The sequence below is a fragment of the Passer domesticus genome, chromosome 2, assembly GCF_036417665.1.
Source record: "Passer domesticus isolate bPasDom1 chromosome 2, bPasDom1.hap1, whole genome shotgun sequence".
Taxonomy (NCBI): Eukaryota; Metazoa; Chordata; class Aves; order Passeriformes; family Passeridae; genus Passer; species Passer domesticus.
In genome coordinates, this window is record NC_087475.1 from 59,887,695 (window position 1) to 59,915,072 (window position 27,378).

Consider the following 27,378-nt stretch of genomic DNA (forward strand, 5'->3'; position numbering starts at 1 on the left):
ATGAGGAAAAAAAAGAGTATGGAGGAAGACAAAGGAGGAAGACAAGAAGGGCATGCAGAGTTTGTGGCATGAACTACTAAAGCTAAGGAAGCTGCAGGCTTCAGAAACTAAGTTTCATTCTCTCCAACCTTTACCTACTTTCTCCTGGAAACCCATTTTTCTCTATCTTCTATAACAGATGCAAATTTCAGTGTGTGCTGCAGTTCTGTTGCTGTAGGTGCTGCTGGTTTTCTAGCACCTCTGAAAGCTTACAAACCTAACTTGAAAGCTAAGTTCTTTCAGCAAATATCTCTGATATTCAGTCTTTTTAAACTGTCACATATTTATATTAAATTACTAAAAAAAAAAAAACTAAACAATAAAAGAAACAAACTGAAATCTTGCCACAAGAAAGTTGTGGGTTTTTTGGTTTGGTTTGGTTTTTTTTGGGGGGGGGATGGGTTTTTTTGGTTTTCTTTTTGATAAAATGAAAGTTATTAAAAGCTAGCATACCTCAATTTGAAAAGGACACCTTCAGATTTGGTCTTGGAGTAGAGTTCAACCAGTCTGCTTTGAATTTCTATTACTAGGTCCAAATCTCTCCTCATCCACATGGTTCTGCAGGAGGTAGTGTGCCACCTGGACTCCAACTGTTCATCTAAAAAGATACATGTCTTACACAGCTCCAGTGAATACTTTGGAACTTAGGGTGTCTCAAAGGTGTTTGAGCTTCTGTGTAGAAAACAGAAAACTCTGCTGCTTGGTTTTTGGCTTTTGTTCTTTTTTTTTCTTTCTTCTTTTTCTTCCTGAATATAGACAAGAAAAGATTTGTTTTAAAACAAAAAGTTCTCTGCACAGCACTTGGTAAACCATTTGATCATATCAATTCAATGTAAACCAAAAACTTAAGCCCTCCATAGGGAGTGAAAGTGTTTATCTGAATACTAATAGATAAAGTGTGTTCTTGAGGCAGGGGTTAAAAACCTTGAGCTTTGTGTTTCACTTTGTTTTGTTTCTGTCCTGAAATCTATTCTTAAACAAATCAGGCAAACAACACCTTACCAAGCACCATGGGGAAATGAATATAGGGATTCATAAGTATTCTCCTAGTTTGTATGCATGATTCACTGTCTGGTGGCAAAAATCAATTTGTCTCTTTAAAAAGGCCCCCTTGGGGCTAGAGGAATGCAGAGCTGTAATGGTTTACTGTCTTGAGAGCCTTTGTCTGATGACAAACAGAACTGGAATTGACAACAGAGAGTTATAGTCATGAGTAAAATTATTCATGTGTTATGGCTTTTTCCCTCACCTGGCTTTGCAAAACTGCACCTGCAAAACAGTGCATCTGTGTCATTCATGTAGTCACCTCAGTTGCATGCTTCCCTGGTATTTACAGGCACTGACAGTGCTTGCATTTTTCTATCCATTTATATGTACTGATATCCCTTTGCAAATCAAGCACTGTGCTGTCTGCACAAATGTACAGGCATTGGTAGGTATTCAACCAGGCACAACAGAGAACCCCACTGAGAATGTTCCAACCTTTATGTCGCACAGTGAAGTATATGAAAGAAAAGGTGCATGTCTGCACACATTTCATTACCTTACAGGCAGCAAAAGAGAGTGGAGACAGCATTAGGCTCAAGCTCAGAAAATACAGGTTTTATTCATAGTTCAAGCTTTGATCCACTCTGTTGTTTTAAACACATTCTATTACCTGTCAGTAACTTCTCCCCTTCTATTAGATCTTATTTTTTTAATTAAAAGATAAAAATGTGAAATATCATCCCTTTTTAAAGAAGCTAATTCAGAGGGTCTCTTACAGTCACAAGTTATTTTTGTATTACAGTTAAGATTAATCAGTAATACCATCTCCAATTTAATATCTATCTGCCAAATGTCAGTGGAATATTGCTAGTTGATACAACACAAAGATTTGGCCCAGTACCAGAGAATTTTTTAAAGCACCTTGCTTTTTATCTACAAATAAAATGTATTATGTCTTAAATTTTGCACTGAAATTAACTAAGCCTTCAATATATTAAACATGGCATAGGAAATCACAGACTGTGGCAATAAAATGCTGGACTGGCTAGGAAACTTTTTGAATTCTTCTTTGTTCTGATTGAAAATCTTGAAGTCACTTGTATATTTTGTAATAAAGTTGCTGTGGTTTGACCCAGCTGGCAACTAAGCCCCATACAGCTGCTCACTCACTCCCCACCCATGTGTCAGAGGAAAGAAGTGAGAGAGTAAAAGTGGAAAACTCATGGGCTGAGATACAGTTTAATAGGTAAAGCCAAAGCCACAGCCACAAGCAAAGTAAAACAAGGAATCCATTCCCCACTTCCCATGGGCAGACAGGGGTTCAGTCATCGGCAGGGAAGCAGGGCCCCATCTCACGTAACAGTGACTAGGGAAAACTTCTAGTTTTCCTTCTTCTTCCCTGCAGCTTTATAGTCTGAGCATGATGCCTTGTAGAAGGAATGTCCCTTTGGTCAGCTGGGGTCAGCTGTCCAGGCTGTGTCTCCTCCCAGCTCCTTGTGCCCCCCAGCCCCCTGTCTGGTGGGGTTGAGTGAGAGGTCAAAAAGGCCGTGACTCAGTGTCAGCCCTGCTCAGCTGTAATAAACACATCCCTGTGTTACAAGCACTGTTTTTGTCACAAAAACAAAAACAAAAAAAAAACAAAACAACTAAACAAACAAAAATTACAAAACACATTCTCTGGAAGCTACTACGAAGAAAATTCATTCTACATCAACCAAAATCTACATGAAATTGTAACTAAAAATAAATACTTTAGAAAACCAAAGGAAAACAGAGACAAAAATAAATTATTAAGAAAACTCCTTTCCAGCCCCACCCCCGCCTCCTTGAATATGTGTTTGGGTCAAACCAGAAGTATACCAACTTAGTAAAATGGAAACTCTGACTATCAAACCCTGTTTCAGTTGAAAAATGGAGAAGGATGTTTAAAAAAAATATATATATATATGTCTGTCCTCTATTAAGGTACTCAGAGGGATAAAGATATGACCCAAGTTTACGTTATGTGCAGCAATAGGCTGTCACTGTACAGATGATAAATTCTGTTGGCACTGGGTGCAGAAAAATAATTCAATACCGAGTTAGTATGGTATTATGCATAAGGATATTCTGGATTGATTGTACAACCAGATGTTGTGTGAATTCAATCAAGAAATGGTTTTTGTCACCTCTTTTCAAACAGACATGCCAGCTTCATTCCCAGTTGAGATGAGAATCCATTGCTTATTCTATGAATAATAGACATTTTGTCTAATAATGAATAGATTTTTTTCCAGTCTTCTGATGAAATTGTTGAGTGCCAGATATAGCTGTGGTTTTCTAAATTTTATTTTCTCTAGAGAGGGAGCAAGAGTTTAATTTAGGCCTGAGGACCTTGTTTTGAATGCATCTGAAGCAGAAGTAAACTGCTTAATAGCATATGCCCACAGATAATATTATAGACTTGTCTTAAAGTAGAAGGCATACACTCCAGTTAAAGGCTAAACTGGAGATAGGTGATAAGTTAAAAAAAGATCAGCATCATACAAGTATACATTAGTTCAATGAAAATCACTCAGTCCAGATCAGCTAGAAGATACCACTGGTGAGATTTAGTGATATCAAAATATATGTACTCACGTGTGTTTTCTCTGTTTGTATACTAAACAATACGCACTGAAAGCAGAAAAAATTATGCCACGTTTTCTTCTCTAAATTTAACCATTTATTTATGATAGCAGTCCCACTGTGGGGTTTAGATTTCTCTCTTCCTTAGAGAAGCCACATTCTTTCTTTCCTTTTATACAATGTAAATGAAAAGCATTTTACTGTTACTTAAAACCATAAAAAAAAAAGAGACAGTGTCAGCTATTCCCAGTAGCTTTCTCCTAATCCTGTTGCTTTGCCTTTGCGTGAAACTTAATGAACAGGTATTGCATTATTCTACATGCATTCACTGCAGAGACGAGACGTTTCCAGCAAAGTAAGGTCAGTCATTAAACTTCTTATGAAGGAGTTGGAGAATGAAGGATCTGTTCCACACCCCCCTACTGCCTCCAAAAGCTTTTTTTTTTCTTTAAAGACCATTCTTATCATAACCCATTGGCATCTTGCTTAATAGGAGCATCTCACAGCATGCTGGGCCAGCATAACTTAATAGGAAAGGAAGATGCTGGTGGGAAAATGCACACAAGAGAGATGAGTTGTAAAAGTGTAACAGGCACACACACAGAGCAAAATATCCCTGAACACTCCAAAGACTTCTCAGTCTTGAAAACATTTACAACCAGGCACAGTGATTTATACCCCAATTCCAGCAGATTTACTCAAGAGAGCAAGTAATATGCTCAGTAGTAATTAACAAGCTTGAATTTTCTCTGTTATTTTCACTGACTCTCACGCCTCTTCACACTGTCAAAGAGGTGTGAAAGAAGAAGGCCTGAGAACAGGATCTTATTTCATGTTTTTGCCTCAAAGACATTTTTGTGCTATCAAATCCAGCACTGGAGAACAAATGTCACCAACGAAGAAAAATCAACAAATGTGTAAATCCATATGTCCCCATCTCATTTATCTCATCATGTGTGCCCTGAAAGTCCCCCAAAACAGCATTCATCTAAATAAGTTGTGAATTTCAAAGCTGAAATTGTAAAGTGGGCAATTTGTCTATTTATTTTTTTCTGTTTTTCTTTTACTCTGTATTTTTCCCTCAAAACCCATCTGCACAAGCTCACAAATGTAAGTTGCTGCATGAAGTCAGGTACCCAGGTGTGGTCAGCAAATTGACATTCATTAAGCACTGGTTGGCTCTAGGATATCATAAACAGCCTTCTTCTTCCAAGTTTTAAGCCATCAGCTTAAGGTTCCCTATTCAAAATAACACTCAAAGTCTTGTTGAGCTTTAAAACTTGTGCTGAAGTTTCAGTAAATAGGACGAACTTATACTGAAGTAATATCTTATTTGATTTCTTAACACCAAGCTCCATTTTAGCTACTTAAATGTAAATTTAGGGCTAAAGCTGTCATATACAATTAAATAAGGTAAAATAACTTTTCACCTTGTAAAGGAAATTACATGACAGAACACATTTAGTATTGTACTGTGCTTACATTCCTAGAAAAATTAAGGGAGGAAGATTTGGCTGAATTCAGACAATATTGTGTGTGTTTTTATAACTGTAATTGTTGAGAAGATTTTCTTCTCTGTAAATATTTGAGGTAAGACACTATCATTTGATAAATAGTATTTTTGTACATTTTTTAAATGTAAAAAGTAAAAAAGTTCCTTTTTTAAAAATTACTTTATTCCCTGTCTTAGAAATTGTATCCAATGTCATAGTTCTGGGGTTTTTAAAAAAATTTCGTTTGGTATGAGTTATAATGCTTTCTTCTACAATCAAAGATATGTTTGTGTGTTACAGATAGATATGTTCAATGTTCAGAGGTAGATATACATTCCAAGAAGAATCTCTACTGTACAGTTTTTGCCCTTGAGATATTTTGGGATTAAAAAAATAATGAATCACAGAACTATTAAGGTTAGAAGGGACCTCTGGAAATCAACCAGTCCAACCCTCCTGCCAAGGGAAGGTCACCTAGAGCAGGTTACACAGCTACATGTCAGGTTTTGAATGTCTCCAGCAAGGAAGACTCCCCTGCAACCCATTCCAGTGCACTGCCACCAAGTTCTTCCTCATGTTGAGGTGGAACTTCTTGTGCTTTTGTTTATGCCCATGACTACTTGTACTGTCATTGAGCATCACTGAAAAGAGTCTGGAACCATCCACATGGCACCCAGTATGAGACCTTTATATGCATTGATGAGATTACAAAATATTAAATAGGCTTAATTAACTATCAGTTCTTTCTAAGCTAAGACAGGAACACATTTCTCCTATAATTCTCAGTGATGTTAAGTATTGATAAACATCTTTCCTTCAAAATGTTTGCTACCTAATTTTCTCTAGAAAAATAATTTAATTAAATCCTCAATTTTGTATATCTCATTATTCAAAATTAGTTTTGTTGGTGGTGCGCAGTTAATTAAAGTTAAGTGAAGTGGTTTTCAGTAACCAGAGGTAAAATCTCAATTATCATTCAGCTCCATGGCACAATGACCTCTGATTTCATTGCAGGCAAGATCTAAAATAATTTCTGGTATTTATACTTTTCCAGCCAAGTCCTCATGACATTCTTTTATAAATACGGAATCTTGGATATTTTCCTGAGAAGAAAGAAATCTGACATGGCAGGATATTTGGTTTTGGCTGATATCTCCTTCTTCTTCACAATGGATGACCCAGGAGAGACCAGCTGAAGCAGAGGTCTCATAACACCTCGATATATCAGATATATCAGATATATCAGATATATCAGAACAGTTCCTGAGAGACTGAAAAATTAGGCTATAAGTGTGCAGTAATTTCTGAAGTTATCTTTTTCCTTTTCTTTCCATTAATGTGCCTTGGCCTGCTGCCTCCCAAACATGCCAAAACACAATTGCAACCCCAAGCCATGAGTGAGTGGCTAGAACGGTTACGCAGAGGTGCAAGGAGGCCACAGGGCAAGGTGGAGCCTTGTACAAGGCTGCTGAAGGGAGTCTCTGTCTCTCAGGGACTGCTGTCCTTCCCACTCCTCAGCTGCTGCTTTGGAGCCCCTTCCTGAGGAGAGACATCCTTATGAGGGGACCACTGATCCAGAGATCCCAGTGAGAAGTGTTCAGGTAACATCCCTCATATAAACTCAGGGTGTATAAGGACCTCCCAGCTGTGCTCTTAGACTGTGTTTCTTGAGTTTCACAAAGGCCCCCATCATGACAAAGGTTTTAGAAAGTGCCATTTAGGACAAACTGCATCAGGTTACCAAACCTGATACCTAAATTCTAACACTTGAGGGGGGATAACACCTGCAGGCAAATACAGCTTGGAGCTCTTTTCATTTTTGCATGAAACCTCCTTCAGAAAGGACTCCTGGTTAACAAATCATCTTTATTCTACCACAAGGGTAAAAAGATACTGCTGTAACTCATTCCTGAACTTAGGTACATTGATTTCTCTTTCTCACTTACTGGGAAATTTTGCTGTGTTGCCAGAGAACTCCACAATTCTGTCTTTGTGATCTGTGTAGGTACTTCTAAGGGCAAATTTAAAGAAAGTGTTTCAAGGTTCCCTTTTCAATGACCTAATATTATTTCACTTGAAATAATCTGAGCATACTTAGTAGCACCAGATTCTGATAAAATATGCTCTTTGAATAAAAAAATATTTTATGCGTAAGTCACATTGTCACTTTATATTAACTTTCTTATCCATTTCACCTTTATACTGTCCTCTGTATTCATTCATTTTTAACTAAGTTATCTTTTTTCAGTCCTGAAATAGATTTTTAAAAAGACAGGAGTGCCTGTGTCAGTCTTAAAGAAACCTATGCTCTGGCAATTAAAAGCTGCTTGAATTCTTCATAAACAGAGGAAATTTTGTTAGAACCATGTTCTTACTGTAAACTAATAAAGTTAATATATAACTCTTTCACATAGCTTTCCATCCTTGAATCTTTGCAAAAACGCACTTCAGTATTACAATGTAACTTTGCTTGGTGATTTTGACCTGAGAGTTTTTCTGGTACAGAAAATTCCCTAGACAAAAATGTTACTTTATATCAAAATGCACTGTTTTATCAAATGCAGTATCATTATCAAATTCTGTAAACTGAATTTTGTGAGCTTCTTGCGCTGGGTTTTGATTCTGAAGCACTAAATGTGACATTTCTGTAAATAGGCTGCTTCTGTTACACATTTTCTCAAACACCAACATGCTCTTAGCTAAAAAGATCTCCAACCTAAAATTAGTAATTGCAGCACTCAGCATCTGTAAATGCCTGTTGTGATTTTTCCTCCTAATTGTTCAATTTTGATCTAATATCAGATTATAGAGACAGATATCAGTTAAGTCTAGTGCTGCATGATGCCATTTCTGTGGCTGCAGCAGATAGGAAGACTATTAGCTAATGTCCTTTCTATCCTCAGAATCAGTAGATCTCAGACCCTGCTGCAGTGGTTTATGTCCAGGTGTAATTGCAGCACACTTCACAAAGATTCCTAAATGCACTTCAGAAGACAACGTGATCTTAGAAGAGATCTTCTTCTTCTGCATAAGACCATGTCATGGACCACAGTATGTAATGACAAGTTACCCTATGAATGACTTTTGGGAATGATACTAATGATTTTGGGAATGATACTAATGATTTTGAAGCAACATTTAAACATCTGGTGTCTCTACAGCTCATATTACCATGTTGTCTGTGGTATATCAATAGCTCATGAGAGATCAGACAAATCTTCTAGTTAAGGTAAAGTAATTTCATTACCAAGATTTTTGTAGTACTGCTCCACATTCCTTGTTTTTGTGAGTGCCTATGGTACACGAAATGTAAATGGAAAGCATATAGCTAAGAAGACTCTTCTGGTTAGTTCTGCACTAATCTCAGCTCAGGTTAAGGAGTACCTTTGTATTCTTGAGATAGCTCTACTCCCTAAGCTGCAATATAAAACATTTAACAGGCCCCTGCTCACCCTCCCAACATTTTCTACTGTGGGATTTTAAACAGCAACATAATAAACCTACTGCAAGGGCACTGCATCCACTTTCATTAGCTTGGAAGAAATTTAACTCTACAGAATGCATCACAATCCCTGCTGTGAAACTGTCATCTTCTAAGTGCAGTCAAAATAAGCTCTATAATCTCTTATTCATTTTAAAATCAAAATTATTCAAGCCTCTGATTTTTCCTTTATTTTTGAGCTGTAGTCTTGGTGATTTTATAAATCCTGAATAAAAATAACAGATCATTATTCACAGTCCTTTTAGTCTTCATTAGCATAGACTGACTCACCAGCTTGCTAAATAAACAGAACACATAGGTTAGACATATGTTTTTTCACCTGACTTATTTCATGATGCAGAAAGTACTTCAGTTCTATTTCAGCCCTTTCCTGTGTGAGAACAGAATGCACCAATTAATAATGTCAAATTACAGCCAGAAACCCATGCCTGAATGAGCTTGTCAGGACAATGAGACTTTTCTGCTTATTATTTTCAGAAAATTCAAGTGAAAGAGAGAAGCTGTGAGCAGTTGTAAAATTCTCAGTCCTTTATCAGTGCTACAAATAAATATGTGTAAAAAAGCTCGCATCTTTAATGCTTTAAAATAACATAAAATTTAAAAATCAAGCTTTATATATGAAGCATTTTTAAAACCCAAATTTTTATATGCTTGGCAATGACAGTATCAGCTATTTAGGAATTAATGCAAAATGTTTTTTAATTTATATTTGTAAAAATCATCCTAATCCATTATTCCACTTTTATTAGTATTATGAAGATAAGTTAACTCTGGAAAAGAGCTGGAAGGTCTTGGATTTGATGTAGGGCTCACCAAGAAAAAGAGCCAAGAGAGGATTTGCCTGTCTTTTGAATAGTATAGCTGTCCTAGACCCTACCTGGACATGACAGATGTGAAAGGACACCCTGTGTCTTACAGCTGCTTATTTATTCCTTATCATTCTCATGCAAAATAAATAGATTTAGTTGTTTTCAAAGACTGAGGGGATGTCCACCACAGAAAACAGACCACACATTATTGTGCCACTGCTGAGTACCACAACAACTACATAACAGAGAATTCCCACTCTGAGAGGTGGGTTAAAATAAATGCAGTAATAGAGAGTGAGTACAATAATAAGAAAGTGTGAACTTGCTATGAGCTCTCTTTTCCCAACCACTCTTCTAACACCTCCCAAAGTCAAACAACTTGTGGGTAGCTTGTTTGGCAGCTGGTTGAGCTGCTGCACACTTGCTGGAATAACTCACTCACAGATGTCTATGCCTACTATCCTGGCAGTGGGTAGACTTTGGAGCATTTCCCACAGTTTGCGGCAAGAAGCAGCACAGGAATAAGGACTGACTCTTCTCCCACAGGCTTGGTGTTTAATTCAGCTGTACTACAGCCATTCTCTTTATACTGGAAGAGTGCTTACAGCATTCTTAGAGCAGGTTAAAATGGAAACCAATCTACTGTTTTTACATCAGGGTATTGTGGAGACAATTAAAACAACTATGTTCCCTATCCAGTAGGAAAAAATGGATTCCTGCTCTATCTTAGTCTACCAAATGAATCATGGTAAAGGAGGAATCACATCCCTCCAGCCAGGAGAGTTGATAATTGTTAAATGGGTTAGGTGTAAGCAAAGTAAATAAAGCCATCCAGTTACCTGCCATCATCTAAGCAGCAGTAGCTGAACTGGCTGTGGGCAGTGTCTTGTGAGGGGATTCAATAGCTCAGCTAAGAACTGAAAAATCAATCTTTCATCCAAATCAAATCAATTGATACCTTCAGCTAACACACAATTATAGAAAATGTACTTTTCCTTTGCAATTATTCATGCACCATTGTGTTCAAGATATCTCTGTAGGAATGGCAAAACCTTCTGTGAAGGCCTCTAGTGTACGCACATCTTTGACTATGTGGAGTCAGGTGACAGCTGCATGTCTGCCTTAGGTCAGATCTGCCACAGGACAGCTCTACGTTTCTATAATATTTTATAGTGTCTTTCTTCCACGCTCAGACACCAGCTATGAAGCAATGAATAATGGAGATGTAAAACATCACACATGCAAAAGGCACCTATTCAGATGAGGTCACAAACCTTCCCCTGCAGTTAACTTAACAGAATTATTGCAATTTCTTCATTAGTTATCATGTTCATAGCTATACACTCCTTGAAAGGAGGAACCATTTACAGAGGAAAGATAGTAAAATATTTACAGGGTAGCCAAATCCAGCATGACAATTTCCCTTAGAGAAAATACACCTGTGTTTGTGAGAGCTTGTTATGGTGGTTGAAAAAAATATTTTGGCTTGATTTATTCTGCCGCTCTATCCATTGTGGAGCAGGCTGGCACCTGCCCTTCTATCCTAAGGAAAGGGCTAAGTACAATTGTGCTGCTCCCAGAAAACCCAGCAGGGAACTAACCTGTGCCAGCCCATTTTTTGTTGTAACTTATTTTCTCTCACTGGTCAGCAATTTGGAGGTCACTTGCGTGGAAAAAGGAGAGAGCGGCTTATTGGCAGCTACTCTGCTGCCATGGTGATTCCTGGAGTACAGAGAATAGTGCATGAAGGATCATAGGGGCACAAGGAGGTAGGAGTCATCGTTTTTATACAGAAGACAAAATAATAGAGAAAGAAAAGCAATGTAGGTCTGTAACAGCAAAAATGAAATAACATTTTATATATCAAACAAAGAGAAGTCAGCAAAAGAGATGCAGAGATGGGAAGGACAGGGATGCATGGCAAATTTCATCAAACTGGCTTAGTATCATTTTAAGAAACTGTAGTGGGACCAGGGAGATTTTTGTTTCCTTCCTTTTCTCATAAATTCACAGACAGAAAAATGCTGGCCAGCTCTTAAAAAGGGGCATCAGTCATGCAGGCATTTAGCCAACATCACCACTGGGCCCTATGGATGTCAGGTGCTGTTCAAGAAACTAATTAGTTTGTTTTCCTTCAACACTTTGTTGAAAGAATGTTTCATTAGAATGCAAATGGTGTTAACTCACAGCACAAGCAAGTCAAATTCTTTCAAAACATCCCATATAGACCTTTATCATAACCTGCCGAATAATAAATGCTAAACTCACTTTAGAAGATAGAATTCATTCTGGTAGCAGGACGCTCACTGTCAGACAATTTACAGCTTTTAATATTTCAGATACTTTGAGTCCCAAAGTAATTTATTTTGTTACCTCTGTTAAAAATGGATTGGCACTTGCCACTGTAATTAGCTGGATTGATAGCTGAAAAGTAAACTACTGCCTTTGTGAAAAGAATATGGTTGAAACAAATCCTACCATGCCTTTTTTTCTGCTGCTGCAGCCCCTCCTGTCCTTCCTGCCAGCAGCAACTACAGCAGGGCCTCAGAGTACGAACAGGTTCAGGAAAGCTGCAGCCACATGCTTACTCCTCTGTCATCTTTCCCAGTCCAATTACACATTAATTCAGTCTCTGTGCTGTACTTTCTTGCCCAATGACTTTCTCTGAACAGATTGCTGAGCACTTTCATTCCTTTCTACTCCTGCCTTCATTTTGGCTGGATCAAGACTTTTCAAAAGTCAGACTGGATCAGCTCCTGCCAACTCATTAACCATTCATTAAGTCCACTTAAAATTCCTGGTCTTTCTCTTGTCAAGTTCATTGATTCAAGCCGTAGTGAAGCTCAGGTCCCAGAAGAGTGATGAGAGCTACCGTGAGTGCTCTCCACTGAGGGTGCCATTGGCATGAGGTGCTGGTATCTGATGAAAGGCAGTTCATGGCACAGCTGAACCACCGAGCCTACACTCTACACAGGCAAAGAAAAGACAAAACATGTCTTTGTGAGAGTTGCACAACAGGCAGTTAATGTCTTCCATGAGAGAGGAAAAATGCTGGGCTACAAATGCAACTGTAGGACATAAGAGTCTTGGCCAGGCAGAAAAAATGCACTTAGTATAAAATGCTGATTGCTCTGCTATTCAGAACTGGAGGGTGGGCATTCAGTACCATGCTACCTCAGTGCTTGCAGCAGGCAGAGGTTACACTGATCTTACCGGACCCAAAAATCCAGCTCTGGATAACCATTGTTGCTGAACAGAAGAGAGTTTGAATGCCAAATTGGACAAGAAGAAAGGGTAAGACTCTTTTTCCTACTTCCAGTCTTGTTACTGACTTAGCAGTCTCAATGATTAATACAGTAGTACTCAGAAGTCCTAGAAGAGTAATAAGAGTAATGTAAATTCCACCATTTTCTCCAGATGAAAGTATTTTTTCCCAGTTTCACAGTAAGATCCAATTTAGACTTTTACTCAATGCAGAGATTCAAACACTTTGCAGGCAGAAAGAAAATAATATAGAGATTAGCAAAATACAGTATTTTTTAAGCATAGTGATTTTTTGTCAACAAAACAAGCAGATAAGCAGATGTGCTTTTACATAGAAACTTTTTAGAGACCTTAAAAATAGCAATATTCACAGCAGAGATTCTTGTTTTGTTCTTGACTCAAATAATCTCAGTAGGTTAATAGACTTAAACTTGCCGCTGGAAGGCATGCACACATGTATGCAAAATAAAATCTTTTACAGGATGGATGGCATAACTGAGATTGAAAGAGTAATTTATATCCACAGAGATTTTAAAGACACAGGCATAATTCTTAATATTATATTATGATTGAAGGATCATAATTTTGAAACCTCTGTAAAAAAATTAAAATTTGCAGAAGAACATTATTTTGAGTATATCAAAGCATTCAATTTTTCATAATTTCTACAAGTTTCATGGCTGTTTAAGTAATTTTCTCTTTATGTCCCATTTTTTTTAATTTTTTTTTTTAATTTCTGTTTCAAAAACTTTTTGATGCAATATTTATTTCATTGAAATTCAATGAATAATTGATTCATTGAATTTCATCCTTAATATGATGGACTTTTTACAATGTTTGAGCTTTACAATGTGATTGGAGGTTGGTTGAACTGATCACTGATTCATCAATCCTATAAGCTAGTATGTCTTTGGTCTTGCCTGTTTCTAATTCACACTATTAAGCCAATGGTGCCTTCAAAAAATGTATCCCTCTGATTTTTGTAGGTCAGAAGTCTGTGCTCAGATCCTGGTTAGACTAGTCTATAGTTCTCTTGCAGCTCAAAATATTCGGTTTTCTTCCACAAGTAATCAAGATTCGTGGGGAATTGGTGCACATCCCAGTCTGCTCAAATACAGAATGAAAACTTGGGAATTAAAACAACTGTTCTCAGGAGGAGATTGACTTCACATCTTCACAAAGAAACAATTTTTCACGAAGTTCTATTAAGAACCTTTCATTTGGATCCTCTGACAGACATTTATGAAAATAACAAAAAGTGGCTAGCTTTCTTCGCAAAACTCTTGACTGTTGCAAAACTCTTGACCTTGTAAAACAACATATCAAGGATAAAAGGAAGGGAAAATGAAATTGTGAAGGTGGATATTGTGCAAAAGGGAAGAGAAAGAGCAGAAAGAATGTGTAGGATGTGAGAAATGAGAGATCTGGGGTGGCTGTTTCCAGACAAAGCATCTGTAAACACACCTTTGCTGCAGAGTGTCCCGTACACTCTACCAGTGTGAAGTAAAAGAGGGTCTGTGCACCAATGAATCTGGATGGAAAAATAATCAAAGGATAGATCTACATTTAGATTAATTTGTTAGAAATATTCACTCTGTTCTCTATATTTTCATACTCTGAAATCCTAAAGCAGAAAACCAAAACAAAACATAACAAAAAACAAAGCAAACCACTAGCTCACTAGAATGAAATTCAACTCACAACTAGGAAGAGTATTTGCTTTTAAATATAATTGAAGTAAGGACAAAGTAAAATTACAGAACAGCAAGGCATGAACTCACTGCATTTTCTCTGTGTGATACTGTTCCAAAAACTCAGTGAAGCAAGATGTTCATACTGTGTAAAATATTAAATTATTCATTTGATTTGTATTTAATGGTTCCAAAAAACCCAAGCTGGTAAAACACAAACAACACTTAGTGCACCTTTCTTTCTTTTTTTTTTTTTTTCAGAAAGCATTTGTTCCAACACCTTCTGCATGCAGGCTAAATTATTTGCCTCAAGTTTTGTTTCCATCCAACATTAGCAGAAAGGTGTATAGTCTTCTATTCCCATGAGGCACATATGTTTTCACACCCCCAAGCACATTCCTTTCAACTGCTTGTTTAGCAGAGCCAACATAACTGAGAATTCTTAAACAAAACACACATTAGCATGCCTCTTGTTTTCTTAGGTTTTCATTGCTCCATTTACTATTTAGAACTTCATCCCACTCCTATTGAAGTGAATAATGAAACTCCCATTGATTTCAATTTGAAAGCCTCTCAATTGCATTAACATCTAACTGTTGAAAAAGGGAAAGCAGATCTGTGCAATCTTATCAACCAAAGTTTTGCTTCTGTATCTGCTCTACACTTTTGTATTGTGGAAGTTACTGCTTTATCTGGGATATTTTCTACTTGTGGCCATGTTTCCTTGTCTTTTACATAGTGCTTCAAATTTTATCCAAGTCATAGTACTGATGGGAATAAAGTGAAATTTAGAATCTGCAGTCACCCTTAAAATATTGCATGTCTAGTAGTTATCAATTATTATTTAAACATCTGGATCAGAAGGAGAAGAGATGTTAATCTGGTCCATCTTCTGTTTGATAATAAGTCTCAAAGAGCACCAGCTACTGCAGAGATAATTACCCCCAGCTTTAGGGCTCCCCTGTACATTCTTCTGAAGTGACTGATAGTCTGGGAATGTTAGTGCCACTTCCTCGGCTTCCATCAGCTGCACAAGCCATCTCCCTCCTCCCACTTCTAAACACCTCTGTGGCTCTTGGGCTGTCAGCAGAGCACATGCCACTACCCATTCCTTCTCTTCCTCTCTTTGAGTCCTGTTACCATTTGTTTAATAACCTGTTCCACTAACCTTCACCACCTCCCTTCTTTTCCATCCTTTGTGCTTGAACGATTTTATGAGTTCCAATTCATTTGAAGAAGGTGTTGTTGCCAGTAAAAATGTAACTGTCCAGAAGGAGGTGGCATGCACAATCTCCCTAAAACTTCTGCATGAAGCATTCCATCTCTGAAGATCTGGCTGAGATATTTCAGATTAGTGAACAGTTCCACAAAGCAGGCTTCCAAAATCCAGTTCTGCTCTCAATCCTTCTCATATTTATGTTATCCCATGTGTTGAAACTGCATCTATTTCTGAAATCCCAACACATATACTTCTATCCCTATAACACTTCCTTTGGGAAAAATTCCTTTGAAAGGACTCTTTGACAAATCACAGAGTACGGCTTGCATATATTAACAGGCATTTGTTTATAAGCATAACTAGATCTACTTGAATTCGTTTTTTTATTATATGTGTTTAAAAGAGCCATGGCTAAAATTTATTTTTTCTTCTCCTTTTTGAGAAAATTGCATTTTGAAACTCAAAAATTTTCATATCATCCCACCTCCTCAACATACATTTAAGTAAATGTAATCAGACTTGTTCTGAAGAAAAATATTTCATTGAGGCTGAGTAGAGCTTTTATATTTATGCGTGGGTGATATGTACTTTAAGTAGCAGTGATTTTTCTCTTGCCTAGGCTAGGCCTTTTTGGTCTCACTGGCATTGGCCCGTTAAAGCCTACAGAACTGCTGTGGAGAGATGCAGCTTCATTTTAGGCAACTTTGAATGATTTAAGAAAGAGGAAACAGCATTGTAGCTGCTTCTTGCTCAAATGAAAAAAAAAAAAAGTAAAATAATTAAAAGTAAGTAGTGAGGTTTTGAACAAGTATTTGAATTTTTCTTTTCAGGACACATCCATCCACATGTTTTAATGGAAAACAGGTATGCTTTAATTTTATGGTTTTATTTTTTTTCCAGAAATAATCAACACCACAGGAGGTAGGCTTTCTTTCTTTTGAATATAGAAAAACCCTGGTCCCCCGTTTCTTGTGGTGAGAAGTTCATTGAAGAACAAATTCTTCTTTCTTTTCCTGATACTTTCAAGAACAAATTGCAGAGTGACTTACTGCTCACCTTCACAGATGGTGGCAAAAAAATACCCAAAAGGAGCAGTCAAGAAGTTATTCAACTTTTATAACACTTTCAACCAGATGGTTTTGGAATATAGATATCCCATATTCCTCAAATGTTTTTATTTATTCCCTTTAGCACATTACTGGTTGTGGAGTCAAGAGGAGGTAGAAAGAAAGACATCTTCATCTGCTTAGGCTTTCACATGATGTCGTTATTTCAGCATATGTTTTTGAAGAGTGAACACTTTTAAATTTTTAATATTTTAATCCTGAGAGACCTCAGGTAATATTTAAGAGGTTTTCAAAGGCAGAGCTTTGTCTCTTTTTTTCCAGATCAGAACAACAGTTTGGGTCACTTCTGATTTAACTCTAGCAGTTGAGAACCTCTAGTGCCAATATTGCCTGGAAGTCACAGATGAACTGTGACACAAGCAGTCATACTGCACATTTATGAAACCATTTCCTTCTAGTCATTGTTCAAGTGAGCTTTGAACAGGAGACATATATATACACATACATATATATACACATATATATATGTGTGTATTTATATATATATATATATATAACTATTTGTCACCAATATAACCATAGATTTTTTCAAAAGGAAGTTGCCTTTTTCTCTTCTCATTATCATAATGAACTCTGTTCTCTTCTCTTCTCTTCTCTAAATCCTATTCCCAATTGGAACTAAATCTTCTTTGGAAAAATATGGAGGAAATTCCCAGAAGCAGGGGCAAAAAAATATCTCCATTCAATTATATATTACTGACTAAGGTGCTGTGAGTAAACATATATTTTTCCCTATTTAAACTCAAAAATTTCCTCATGCAATATCTGATTCTGTATAGCATTTTCCTGTTTGGGATTGATGATAATGGACTTACTTTATTTTATAGACTTGGGGAAAATAAACATAAGTGGAAGGTGAATAAAAGACTCAAAACTTCATGTAAGAAATAGCACAAATATAAGAGCCATTCAACAATTCCTGAGTGTTTGTATATTGCACACAGGCTGACAAACTCATGCATTCGAAATCCTTTTGAGGGGAGGACTACTCACAGATGCCTCAGCTGTACTCTTATTATGCAAATGTATGTTGACATAAAGTTGCCCAGATATCTGAGAACTGCATTACCCTAGTGATTCCCACAGCACTGCCTTAGATCCTACTCTTCTCTGCTAACATTGTGCTTCCATTGTGGGAGGCTTTAGAGCATACTGATGCAAAAGAGCAGAATTTGCCCCTTAAAGTAACAGAGAGATTGACATATGTTTTCTCCATCCATTTGGCTAACCTACAATAAAATGCCTGGTGCTCCATCAGAGTTTGTAATTGATTGGCCAGTAAACAGCTTGTTGATAATAACATATTCTCGCCATCTGATGTTTTGAACAATCCAGTAGCAATCTGCAGCAACGCTATTTACACTATGTTCCCTGCACTGGGCATGGATCCAGCTCTTACCATCACCAAGAACAAAGAAGCAGGAGGTCTGTCATAACCTTCAGAAGTTTTTGTGAGTAATTTTAAGGTTTTCAGAGACAGTTCTAGCAGAGGATTTGAACACAGAGATATTTTTCACGTTCTTTGTTTTATGTACCGTAATGGGGAAAGAAAGATGTACAGAACAAGTTTTCATAATAGATAAGCATTTAAAGGACATTGCCTTTGACCTCCTGAAAATACAGAGGTTCAAACAATGTTGAGAATGTCCCATTAGTCATACTAGGTGACCTTGGACTGATCTTCTAGTTTGTATAATGCAGAGTATCTGAAACCATGTGCTCTGCCTATTATGTGCCTCTGGATCCTCCTATGGAATTGAGATCACAAGGGAGCTTGATGTATGCATCTGTTTGTTTACACACATATACTAATATGCAGGCAGGTTTCTACTAGACCTGAGCTTGGAATCTAAGAATCTTCTTTTGGGATTTTGATCTCTATAACTAAATATTTTTAAATTATCTACAAATAAGCACATGAAAGTAATACCACTGACAGAAGTCTTAGTGGAAGCAAGGTCTCTCCCAGGGGCAGAAACATTCCTCAGCTCTCTATAAATGCTTAGTACAGGCACTGAGAGTACAAGTGCCAATGTGCTGAATTGTGAGACTGAGGAACATACCAGGATGGAGATGTGTCCGGAACAGAACATGAAGCTACTGGAGAACAGTCAATTACCTTCAAAGTACTGTCTAAATTTAGGCACTTCCATTTCTATACAACAGCAGAGCAGGGGTTGAGAAGATCTAAGTCTTAAACTTCACTTTCAAACTGCTCATTTCAAGCTCTCATTTCCATTTTAAATGTGAGTATGTTTTCTTCAATAGAACTATATATTCTCCATGTAATCAATAAGGCTTAATAATGAGCTCAAGTTGTGTTGTTATCAATCAAATCCCAGTGAGTTTAACAGATTTATTTGGCCTTTTTATAACATTGAAAATGAGACCTTTCCCCCTCCCAAAGGCCATGATAATCCAATATTTTAAAATATGTATAAAATAACAAACAAAAAGACATAGCGCCTATTCAACACCTGCATTGCTTGTCTTTTAAAATACCCCCAGCTGTCCTGTTCTTGGAGCTCCCTTTTAATTCTTTCAAGAAAGCCTAAGATCTCAGTATCAGTGGTTATTAGGTTTAAGTTCTTTGTTGTAGCAATAACAAATCTTCTTTGCTAAAGGAAATTTAATGTCTTCTATAAATTTAAAAAATATTTTCATATAATATTCTTGTACAAAACTATAATAATGTTGTATTTCAGTGTGTTAAAAAATGTAAACCTTGTACACACTTTTTCTTAATTAAAAAATTGCAAGCAAATAAGAAACATTAATATGCTACTTAGTAAGTTCTTCTTTGAAGAGATCACTTTAATTGCGAAGATTTTCACTTACACAATATAAGAATTAACACAGTTTCTTTCAAACTATTTGTTTCATGAATACTGAAGTTATCTCACAATTTAATCTCCAATGAAGCTTTTTATTCTTTGACAGCACATTGGCTATGTACCAGTTTGGGGTTTTTTTATCCTTTTCACAGTTTCTTCAGCTCAGCTGTTCCACATAAGCTGCCAGCATTTTTAAATGGCTGCTTTCATTATTATTTAATGTGTGTTGGTTTCAGCAAATATTGTAACTACAACTGTTGCTTATTATGGGTCTTTTTTTTTATCCTATAGTCAGTCAACTGGCAACATTCCAAACTCCTTTTTCATTTCCTATGACTAGAAAACTGTGCTTGCAAGGTCTACTCATTCTTTCAGATGTTTGACATCATTACTATTTAATATGCTCCTTCAAGAAATGTTGTTGCCACAGCATTTCCTGACAGCTTTACAGTCCTGCTTCCTCATTAAATACAACTGTAATTGTGCTTAAAAAAATTACTTTGAACACAACTGTTTCCCACTCTGTCCAGCAATACCATAGGAGACCGACTTGCTACAAATTTGTTATCTTCCCTGAGTTTCCTGTAAACAACTGCACCAAAGACCTAATGTAGTTTTCAGAATTTCCCAGAAAATTTTAGTATCTACTCACCTAGGCAAGAAATATGGATAAAGGAGTGGTTCAGCACCTCTGAACTCATGATTACTTAATTAGTTTCAAAAATGGAAGGATGAAGATGTTTCAAAAGTCACTGGAATCTTGCCTTAGCCATATAAGATATTCAAAATTAACTAATGCTTCCAATTCTATTTAGAATATTTAGATCTGCAAAGCCATGATAGAATTTTTACATGCCCTTTGAACCTTGAAAAAACCTTGTGTGTTTTTTTCTCATGATGACTTACACAATGGATGTCCCTATCAATACTGTGCCAAGTAAATGTAAATCTTCATATTTCCTAAATTTTCTGTTCACTGCATACCCCTCTATTGATCCCCTTAGTCAATTCTGCTCTATATCTTGAAATTTCCCCACAGAGGAACATTTAAACAAAATTCTATTATGGCACTTAGCTGTGAAAGAAACCCCTTCCTCATCTTCCTTTTCTTTGTCTCCTCTGCTTCATTTGTCTCATTCAGGACTAAACATAATTTTAAAAACAATGGACCTTATTTTTCTAGCATTTTCATTATAGGGTGAAGAAGGAAAAGGTATTTCTTTGTCTGAGATATTAAAAGCAAGGCGAACAGGAGGGTAAGAAAGGTGATTAAAGACATGTCAACAGTAAAAAGAGTCTTGCAGGTTGATAAAGTTGGAGAGGGTCCATCATTAGGTAGAGATGCAGAACTACCAGAAGGTATATCTCTTTCTTTTTTTAGCATTTTTTCAACCATAAACAACATGGAATCCTTTTTTCTATGATACTCTAAAGCTGCCTGTTATGTGTAGCTGAAACTCTGAGGTTCTAATCCCTAAGCACAGAAAAACCTTCGCCATGAGGTAAAGATTTACCTCATGGGAGGAGCAACTTTCTGAGGGAAGGATGGCAGTTTGAGACTGACCTGTCACAGGAACCGGGGCCCCTTTAAACCAAATAATATATTATTTGAAATGCAGGATTTTGCCTTTTCTATAAGAAATATAGTGACATCATTTAGGATGGAACCGTATGTCTTATCAAATTGATTTTTTTTTTCCTGTCTCTTCATTTGCTCCTCCTGGGGAGAGGATATGTGTATGAGAGAGAGAAAACAAACCACATGTAACAGATATTGCCAGAGTTGCTCAGCAAACTCTAAGAAGTTTTTTAAACACTGCTATTTGATGACCACACATTATTTTATTCAGAAACAGGAAGTAGGTCTTGGTGATCTTCAGTAGCACAGACCTTCATGATACCTCATTCAAGCATTTGCATTTATTACAAGGAAAAATAAGTATTAATTTGCTACTGTATTTCAAGATATGTTGGTTTAATCTTTATAATTGCACAGTAGTTGTAGTTTTGAATTCCATTATGCTGCTTTCAAGTTTAAGTAAGAAATGGGTCATTTTGCATCAGGTAGCATCATAGTCCAAGTCATCAACCATAAACTGCTGTTACAGTTTTATCATTATGCAAATTAACACAACAATCCATTAATTCAAAATGAAAACAATTTGTATACCAATATTCAAACACATTCAGTGTGCATTTATATCAGATATTTATCAGACTAAATATCTAATGGAAGTGATTGTTTGATTTATGCATGACTATTTCAAATTATTTAAAACCTACACATCTCTAATAAAACAATTGAGTTCTACCTGTCTAAAAAAAGTCTTTTCAAACTTAATTGAAGATGTAGAATTAACTTAATGAAGATATAGAATAAGTAGATATTCACACACTAAGAACATGTAATTGTTTGTTTGTATTTTCCAATTTCAGTTCACTAAACACTGTTGTATTTGCATTGAGAATAGAATTTCTTACAAATGTTTCTTTCTGCTATGCTGTTTAGTTTTTAAAATCTACTCTCATGTACAAAATTACCATCAAATTTGTTTACATCAAAACAGGAATTACATAAATTAACTTCCCAATGAGATATACCTTAAAAGAATATAGAGGTTGAAAAGTTGAGTGCTCAAAGAAATAACAAAATTAAGTATGCTTATGTTATTCACATGCACATATATCTACCATCCCTTGTGTATCTGTGGTGTTTCTAAATCCTCCAAAATACCTCTTCAAACTTATGCCCATTCAATGGCCAGGAATAGCAATTATTATAATGAAGTAATTATTGTTATGTATATGTAATATTACAATTTTAATTCCATCTTAATTATGAAATACTTCTACCATCATAATCCAGTGTTTTATTTTTTTTACAGAATTCATATCACACCTAACATTTAAAAAATTAATTTAACCATAAATATTAATACAGGAATTTGCTGCATCTGTGAGAAGGAGTCAATGGGATAAGGAGGCAACACAGGACTGGGTAAAACAGATAATAAGTTTCCATATTCCTTTTCTAGTGTTAAGAGTTAAGGCTGTACATAACAGTTTGGTTGTACTAAGAAGTAGATACCTGTTTTTGTAAATAACAGCTATGTTACAAACAAAAGTGAATGTTTTTTTCTAAGAAAATTAATACTGGAATTCAAATGATCCACTCCAAACACCAGACCTATAGCTGCTGCTAGATCTAAAATTAGGAGCGTGAAAAATATCTCTTGTATTTTCCTTCAGCTTCTTAATGATTCATTTTACTGATGCATTTTCTCTTGTGTTTATCTTGTCACTGTTTTCATTTTCATTCATATTTACACCAAATATGTAAATGCAGTCCCAACACATTAAATAGCACATATATTTAGAATGTTAAACATACACTGTACATCAAAAAATGCTCTGGAGTTGCTCCCAACAGAGTTTTGCTATCTAAAGTTAATGAGTTTTAATGTACGGTTTCCTTGTACCTTTCCTTTTTCTGCACATCAATCTGTTCATGGCATCTGTCAAGCATGCAATAGTAGGGAAATATTCTCTGGGGCTGTCAGTGAAATGACACCTTTCTCCTTTACTGGAGTTTGAAAATAATGCCCATATTTCTCTGAAATTCTCCAGGCAATGTATGTCTGCCTTACAAAACCAACACCATCTGCCCAAGCAGATTCTCAGAGCCAATGACACATAAAAGATTTCATCTGATCTCTGATGTCAAAGATATTACATTAGGTTATCAAACTTCCAGTTAACTAGATGACTTACCTGCACACCTGACATTCAAATAAAATGGTTAAATAGAACAGTGACTAGGGTTAATTCACTGTATTATCACAATCAATTATTATAAGCAAGGATTCTAATATATGAAGAACAATGCAATTACATGTTCAAATAAAGGATGGAACACTGTGGCATTGAATCACTGCATGGTAGATGGCCTTATTGAAGCTGTATGTATTTTAGCATTCCTAAGATATTTAGAAGCACACACTGTATCTGTAGGCAACATACAGACATGTATTTACCCTGCAATTAATCATTTGCAAGCAAACCCCCACAGATTTTTCATTTTGAAGCTAGCAAATGCTTTGTGGTTTCCTGAAACAAAAACCTCAGAATACTCAAAATTAAGAATTTCACTCACTTCTGAACAAGGCTCAAATGAGTTGGCCTCAGTTATTCATTTATGTAACTGTAAAACAGGTGCACTGTCCCCATCTGTCTTATTTGATGGAAATATATTTATCCATATTTGTTTGTTTCTTCAGTAAATTGTTCTTGAGGATTTCTTGAAGAACCATTCTTAATTTTAATAAGCTAAATAAAAAATTGAAGTAAAATTAAAACAGCACTTCAACCTGAAGACAATGTGGATTTACTTTGATAGTTGCATTTACACTTCAGGCCAATTGTAAAAGTACCAAATGTCAAGGCATCACCATTTACATATGATATCAGAATTTTTACCCAAACAAATCATTCTTCTTTTCTTATTACCATTACCACAGCAGCTTCAACAATGATGACTTCAAATTACTCCTCTCTAACCTGGTGATCTCATCTTCTGTAATTCCATTTCTTCAAACTGGCTCACCCTTGTCCTTTAACATTAATGGCAAAGAAATTATGACTACTGAGTGAGAACTGCACTCACATTAAAAGAAAAACTTATTTTTAACTCTCATTTTTTTTCCCCAAGGATATATTAAAAATCATAATCAAAAAAATAAATGAGCACATAGCACTGATCTCTAGTAGGAAAGAAGATAACCATGTGCTTAAGTAATATTGTCTCCAACAAGTTTGAAATGCACTGCCTAAGTGTCTTCCTGAAAAATGATGATTGATTCAGTTGGTGCCAGTATGTCTGAATTTTATTAAGTCACAGTAATGGGGGTACACTGTTTTCACTTTTCTTGAATGTGGAACAACCTATTTTAGACATTTGCTTTGGTAAGTAAGAACATTTTCTATAAAAGTTGATTATTTTTCTACAATATGAATCATTTCATAGAAACAAAATAATTCGCTTCAATTTTCAAAGAAACTCAAATTTAATTCATTTGGGATGTTTTCATACTACATGTCTCTTTTACTCCCTTATATGTCATATAAAAAACTACTATTTTTAATATAAATATTTAAGCTCAAAATTTATTTTAATATTAATATAATTTATTTTATTATTATATTATAATTTATATTAATATTAATATATTTATTATTTAATATAAAATTAACTAGAAGAGCTAGTTTGATGGAAGTCTAGGATGGCTATTTTGATCAGTCATTTGTAAATAATTTTCAAAATATCATTTCTTAACTCACTGCCAAAAAAGGTTTCAGCTCAGAGCATTCCAGCACTTCCTTTCAGAGACAATTATGGCCAAACAAGATTACTTTTTTTACCAAGTGTACATCAGTCTAGAAAAACAAAAAAAAATAATAAAACCAGTTAAATTTCTATGCAGTGAGGCTTGTTTTATTTCATTCAAAAGTAGCTGTTTGTGTTTCTGTAGTTCCTTCTAATCTTCCTTTGTTTTAGTGATTTAAAAAAAAATTATTTGGTTTTATGCATCATAGTAAATAAGAAAAATACTAAATCCGAATTGTTCTGGTTCTCTCAATAGCAGGGGAAGAACCACATCCTAATGACTGGTTTGCAAAAACCAGTCATAAGTTATGGCTTATAACTAAACCAAGGGGACCTTGGCCCCAACAAGGGTTTAAGCTAAAAAGAATACTTGTAGGGGATCAGCATTACACCACTTCCCAAATATTTTTTCCAGAGGAAAAATCACAGTAGCCCATCAATTCCTGCAAGAGAGAATAGAAAAAAAAATGTACTATTCATCTAATGCAGTTTCTTTTTACTACTCCTTTCGCAAATGAGTATCCATTTATTGCTGGTTTGACCAAGGAAAATCTTTCAGCCTCAGGCTAATAGTCTGTAACTGTGAGAGGTGAACTCCTCTGCTAACCCACCTTCTAAAACCCCTGCTGCTGGGACCTGGAAGTTGCCTCCCCGGTTCAACACTCTAAGTAAGAAAGCAATCCATGTCAGCATAAGTCACTTAAAGAGCAGCATCTGTGCTTGTCTTTCCTGTCGTCCTCTGGTACTTCAGACACGCTGAATAATTGAGCTTGCTGGACTCCTACCAAGTTATCTATCTCTGACGACTGATGTGCTGTAAATTCATGTAGAAAACTATTATATTCCACTGAGCTGCAGCTCCCTAGATAAAATGGTAAATTTTCTGCAGATCTTCTTGTCAACTTCAACCTGAAGGTAGGATTTAGGAAGGTTACATTTCTCAGCAAACAGTCAGCTGGAAGAGGTTTTTCAGCACCTCTCAGTATTTCTCTTTAGTAAAGCAAGGTGAGGGTTTTTTCAGCCTTTAAAGAAAAATAAAAATTGAAGACATTTATTATGGTTGCAAGACTTTTCTGTAACAGTTCCAGAAATGTTGTCTTGAGGTCACTGCATTGTCAGAAGACCTGAAGAATTGCTTCTCTGCATGGAATGTAACAGCAATACCAGACTTCAGCAGCATTCCAGCCAGCAGTGAAGGAATTTGGCAGATATTACCTTTACAGGCTCATTGTTTAATGTTTGCTCTTTTTCCTGTATATGCTTTTGGTTGAACTCCTTTAAAAAAAACATACAAAGGATGTATCATACATCAGTCTCTAAAATTGATGGCTCTGGTGACAAATAATTTTGGGGCAAAGAGTCAGACTCTGCTACATTTTTTCCTAAAATTTTATTGGGTGAATATGTGTATTCTATTTATATTCTTTTTTTTTTTTTTTTATTTCTTTTTACTCCCATTTTCATTTTGCACAACTGTGAGAAGCTCAGTAGATGAAAAATGATACATAGGGTCTGAAAGGTCCAAAGCCTGTGCTGAGTAAGCGTCATTCCAATCTGCTGCTAGAGCTAAGTGGTCAGGCACATGTTATTACAAAGTTCCTGATTCATATCCTTTCATTAGAAAACTTTCAACAGCAGCAACAAAAAGAAAAAAAAATCCTTTAAATGCTTTTTTCTATTTTTTTTCTTTTCTTTCCATACTAACACCCACTCTGGTGCTGCGAGTTTAGACACTGCTTTTTCTGAGTCTCTTAGTGGTTTGCACTACTCCAAGCACAAAGCCGTTGACTGGCACTTCAGAAAGTGATGTGAATAACTCACAGCATATTGGTTTTGACAACATAAAATAAAGGATTTGCCCCCCTGCTGTTATTGCCTGGAGGTGCTCTTGTAGAAAATAAAAATAGCTTCCAGAGGTAAAAAACTTTGAGGGGTAGAATTACACCATTTGTGTAAATGGAAAATCTGTGAGGGGAAAATGACATGAACTCTATATTATCAGGTCTCAGAACTACCACTGGTTTTTTGAATTACATGGCCACCTGTCACAATTTTACTTGAGATGTCAATGAAATGGTAGGAGCCTGTCCTAAAAATAGGATGAGTAGCATTTAAAATATTTCATTGCTGATGATCTTCACATCTGCATGTAATATTTTTAGACATAAATACTGTTGAAAAGTCATCAGCTTTCCTTCCTCACTGTCTCATAAAGCACCCTGATAAATACCAAATTTTCTTTTTAGTCAAATTACACATTAATACCTTTGTTATTCAATCAGAAGCATCACTAAATAATGCACCAAGCACTAATAATCTGAATAAAACCAACAAAAATCAGGGTTTGCTTTCAAAGAGCACATTTAATCTTGAAGAAATGCTAATTGCATTACAGAGGTTACTGTTTTGTCTACCACTTGTCA

The 27,378-nt window shown here is 36.0% G+C and overlaps 1 long non-coding RNA gene across 1 annotated transcript; it reads right to left on the reverse strand.

The window, feature by feature from the left end:
- Window positions 1–22,324: 22,324 nt before the first annotated feature.
- LOC135295463 (uncharacterized) lies at window positions 22,325–26,484 on the reverse strand. Its single transcript, XR_010357573.1, has 3 exons — window positions 25,567–26,484; window positions 24,910–25,005; window positions 22,325–24,182 (listed from the first exon to the last, which is right to left on the reverse strand). It is a non-coding gene; the product is annotated as an uncharacterized LOC135295463 (long non-coding RNA).
- Window positions 26,485–27,378: the final 894 nt, after the last annotated feature.